Genomic DNA, 5,925 nt, shown 5'->3' with positions numbered 1-5,925 from the left:
GACTAGAAAAATAAACACTTACAATAATCACCTTACTGTATCAAAGAGGCCATGAACGCATTGACTAGATAATCAGTCAATGCATTCTTGACCCCTGATTTGTGGCTTCTGTGGTTTTTAGCTGTTTTATCTTAATAGCTAACAGCTTAATAGCTAATATGTTTTGCACTTCAGCATTTGAACTGATGGACTACAGCAGTATTACCTAAAGTATTACCTTTTCTAACCAAACTGACTTATGTAACAATATGTTTGCCGAAGCCAATGTCAAAAATTAATTATTTTAAAATGCATTAATATATATATATATATATATATATATATATATATATATATATATATATATATATATATATATATATATATATATATATATATATATATATGTGTGTGTGTGTGTATATATATATATATATATATATATATATGTGTATATATATATATATATATATATATATATATATATATATATATATATATATATATACACATATATATATATATATATATATATATATATATACACACACACACACATATATATATATATATATATATATATATATATATATATATATATATATATATATATATATATATATATATATATATATATATATATATATATATATATATATATATATATATGTGTGTGTGTGTGTGTGTATATATATATATATATATATATATATATATATATATATATATATATATATATATATATATATATATATATATATATATATATATATATATATATATATATATATATATATATATGTGTATATATATATATATATATATATATATATATGTGTATATATATATATATATATATATATATATATATATATATATATATATATATATATATATATATATATATATATATATATATATACACATATATATATATATATATATATATATATATATATACACACACACACACACACACACACACACACAGACAATGATTGGTCCCACTATATAAAGTGGCCTAACTACTATGTACTTACATCAAAAAAATGTGTTCATATTGTTTTGCAAAACACTGTTGCTGCTATTGAGGTGTGATACAGGGTAAGGTTAGGGACAGGTGTGGTGGTATGGGCAGGATTAAGGGCGGGTTAAGTTGTAAGGGATGGGTCATCCGTGTAATCATAAATGCAATTACAGAAATTAATTACAGATATAATTACATGCAGATATTTTCAAATATAAGGACAATGTAAAACATGTATGTACACAATCAATGCATTCTATCAAATTATGAATTTAAATGTAAGTATATAGTAGTAAGGCCACTTAAATTCTGTCTATGAAACATTTGTTTTATTAGACCTATGAGTAAATGTAGTAAATGTAAAGATTTTTTGCAGTGTGAAGTCCAATTTGTATTCACATACATACAATTCATATGGCTGGTAGTGGGCCAATCAAGGTCCTTATGTAAAAATCCATACCAACATTACAATTCACGTTGGCCTTAATTATACAGCTCCTTTAACAACCTATGCTTTATAAATTCTAACACATCTTTTCAGAAAGCAATGCAAGGAACACAGCACTTTAGACCAAATTAAAAATAAATGAATCAATCAATAATATTATCAATGAATCAATAATTCTAAATTAACTATATGCTGTTTTCCTCACGAGGACCAAGAAAATATAAGATATTATAAATATGTGGGGAATAACACACACATCGATTTCATTTGCTACAGCCATCATTTTTTCTCAAATTATATTAATGGTTTACAGTTTAAACCTTACATTTACATCTAATATTAATCAAAATATTTACTTTCCAAAACACAAAAACAAAGTGGAAAGAGGGTGCCAATCTCCTGGAGGGCAACGGTCCTGGTGTCCACCCTGCTCCAATTCCTGGAAATTTCAAATAACCCAGGCCTTGATTAACTGGATCAGATGCATTTAATCAGGGCTGAAGCTTAACTCTCCAGGCACTGAGGGTAAGTTTACACAATAATGATTTTCTAAACATGGGAAGTTTTAAATTAGCAAATAAACACTAAATGCTAAATAAACACTTTTGCAAATAAATTGGAACGTTGTCAAAATGTTCACACTGATCCACAAATATGACTAAAAGCACTGTATTACTCATGTCAGCTGGGTTAATTGGCAATGTTGCTTTGTGAAGAAACACTACGCACCTACACATCAACATGATATAATTTTCACAGAGTGTAAAGAGTAAATTTCCCCCGAGTTTGGCATCCATGCCAAAGTGCATTGGATTTACATGGTTAAATGATTACCTGCCATAATCAAATTAAGTTATTTTGAAGTGACTACATTCAGATGTCTCAACGTGATTTTGTATGATTCCCTGACAGGATTTAATCCATTAACGTTTACATCTGCATCTCAGCTAAATCCCAACGTAAATGAACACTAAACCCTAAGTCTCCCTCCTTTTCTCTTCTTACCAAACACACACACACACACACACACACACACACACACACACACACACACACACACACACACACACACACACACAGACGTATGGAGCCATTCCATAGGCGTAATGTTTCTTTATACTGTTCAAATTGTATTTTCCTTTCCCAAACCTGAACCCTAAACCTACCCCTCACACAATACTTTCTGCATTTAAAAATTAGCAAAAAAAAAAAAAATAAATAAATAAATAAAATAAATAAATATATATATATATATATATATATATATATATATATATATATATATATCCTTGATCAAGCTCTTGTTCTGTCCAGGCTGGACTATTGCAATGCCCTCTTGGCAGGTCTTCCAGCCAATTCTATCAAACATTTACAATTAATTCAGAACGCGGCAGCAAGATTAATTTTTAATGAGCCAAAAAGAATACACGTCACACCTCTGTTTATCAATTTGCACTGGCTTCCAATAGCTGCTCGCATAAAATTCAAGGTATTGATGTTTGCCTACAAAACTACCACTGGCTCTGCACCCATTTACCTAAATTTGTTACTTCAGACTTATGTGCCCTCTAGAAGCTTGTGTTCTGCAAGTGAACGTCGCTTGATTGTGCCATCCCAAAGAAGCACAAAGTCACTTTTACGGACTTTTAAATTAAATGTTCCCTTCTGGTGGAATGAACTCCCCAACTCAATCCGAGCAGCTGAGTCCTTAGCCATCTTCAAGAATCGGCTTAAAACACATCTCTTCCATCTTTATTTGACCCTCTAACTTTAACACTCACTATTCTAATACCATTCTTTAAAAAAATCTAACTACCTTTCTAATCTTTTTGTATTCTATTTTCTTTTCATTTATTATGCAATTGTATATGTATGTGTGTGTGTGTGTGTGTAAAGACCTCTAACTAGCTTGCTCTATTCTTTTATTTTTTTTTAATCTGTTTTCTTTTTATTTATTATATTAGTTAAAAACCCATCCTACGTGTACTGTGTTGACCTAACTGAGACTTGTTATAGCAAGTCTATAGTTTTTTTTTTTTTTTTTTTTTTTTTTATTATTATTTTTTTTTTTTTATGGGGACCAAAAAAACAAACATCCAAAGGTTTCAAATTCACTGGTATTATTATCTTTGAGGGGACTTTTGGAGCACATGACATGGGAATACCAGGTACACACACACATTGACTAGGCATGCTGTAAGCCTGTTTGTTGGATTTGTTTGCCTAACTTTGTGAGGCCAATGTTAATAAGTTCTTTATAGGTATGCCAGTCTTCCAGTGATTTTTCTGAATGCTTCAATATGTTTTTGATTCATGATTGTCGTTTCTCCTTCTTCATAACCTTCATGAGGTTTAACATCATTGTATCCAGTAGAGCACTAAAATAACATTGTTTCACTTTGTATGGGCTAACGTCTTTAACAGCTATACTTGAATAAACACGAGTATCTTCATGCGATATAAAGAACCGTGCAGCAAGCACTTGATGGATTCTGTAGGTAGGCTACATACTCTGACTTCAAAACGCTTCACTGTCTTGCCAACTAATTGGATATATGCTGCGAGGTCCACAGCGCGTCACGACGCAATCCAACTCACATTTTTATCCTCCTTCTCTTACGCTTTCTCCGCTCACTCGCGCGGTGTCAGTCATCCGCGATGCTGGAGAGAGAGCTCGTGTCCGCGCGAAACATGTCTGGGATCACCGCTAATGAAGCTTGTAATGACTGTTTAACATCAGCGCAGCATCCGAACTCCACGGACATTTACTCCCATTCGCATATTGATGAAGACGATGAACTTCTCAAGTACATCTGGAGGGAATATTTGCATCCTAAACAATACGAATGGGTGCTCATAGTTGGATATATCATGGTTTTCCTCGTCTCTCTGGTCGGAAACACATTGGGTAAGTTTGAAACGCAAAAGTAGTAACTTAGATTTTTTTCTTTCAGCAATGCTTTGAAATGTTTTTACAGTTCACAGGTTTGTCCATGATGTTTGCTGCATTGTTTTGCAGATGAGATCATATTCATAAAGTATTAAAGAAAACATGTTGATCCTCTCTGCTTAAAAAAAAAAAAAAAAAAAAAAAAAAAAAAAAATACATTGATATCCATTATACATATAACTAGTTCAGATGTTTAAAGTCATTAATACTACAAATTAATTTTAATTGAGATGCCCTTATTCATTTTGATTATTTGCAGTTTCTGATCATTTTAGATTTAAGAATATTAGCATTTTCAAACTATGGACCTTGAATCCATCTACAATTTTACCAAAATGTCATGCCTTCAGAGAGAGAGAGAGAGAGAGAGAGAGAGAGAGAGTGTTTTTTTTTTTTTTTGGCATTTTTCATGTGCTATTCTCTTTAAATGTGCCATTTTTGTTTTATTTATCTTTTTCATTATTTTCTCTCAATCAAACAGAATTGCAGTCTACCTTAATCAATGATTTTTGGAGCTGTTGTCCAACAAACAGGACAGTTGGAAACTATAGAGTTCACTGTTTTGCACACACACACACACACACACACACACACACACACACACACACACACACACACACACACACACACACAACAAAATAATAAATAAGTAAACAATTATTTACTCACCCTCATGTTGACTGTGTAGCAACAATGAGTTTTACAGAATAATTAACTCAAATGATATATAGGGAATTTGAATAATTAATCAGGAATATGATTAATTTATATCTCAGATGACAGTTACATTAAATTTGATTGATTATGAAAAATAGCTCAATTGCCTATACCAATAAATAATCACAGGGCACTGTAACTTACCCATTAATATGTCAATATTCCATTCTTCATACCAATTATTGTGATATCTCTTACTGTAAATTACTGCAAATCAAACAGTGGTATGTCCAGCAAACCACTGTTGACCTATCAATTTTCAATAAAGTTATCACGCCTTATAATTCAAGGAAAAGTATTCTCTGGCCATGAAAATATTATCCTATCCTTATGATAAATTTAGTTTCTAAATTTAGAGCTTGTAGCTATAGATCAGACATCTCAGTGACTCGTAATGTAAGTGGGGTGGAGTCCAAGCCAATCGTCAGTATATGGGTTTTTAATAATTAAACTAGTAATACATCAAACTACAAATCACACAGAGTAAATATGCGTACGACAATACAAACAGTAAGCTTTATGCAAGACATAACGGAATCCAAATAAAAGAGAGAGAGAGAGAGAGAGAGAGAGAAAATAGAATGAGATCACATAAGGAGCTCAGGTATGGAAATCATAGTCAGTAACTTTTGGAAGCCAACAACGATCAGATCATAACAACACTTTAAAGCAGCATTTAAATCTCCATAGAGAAAGTGATACTTGCAAAGTGTCCAATGTGAGCGTGGCGTGAGATCGGCGTCGAGCTTGTGAGCTTTGCGCGCTGTTCCTTTTGAAAACAGCGGGCGTGTGCCGGAGGCCATG

Source organism: Carassius auratus, chromosome 13 (assembly GCF_003368295.1).
Source record: "Carassius auratus strain Wakin chromosome 13, ASM336829v1, whole genome shotgun sequence".
In the NCBI taxonomy this organism is placed as follows: domain Eukaryota; kingdom Metazoa; phylum Chordata; class Actinopteri; order Cypriniformes; family Cyprinidae; genus Carassius; species Carassius auratus.
This window is presented reverse-complemented; position numbering follows the sequence as displayed.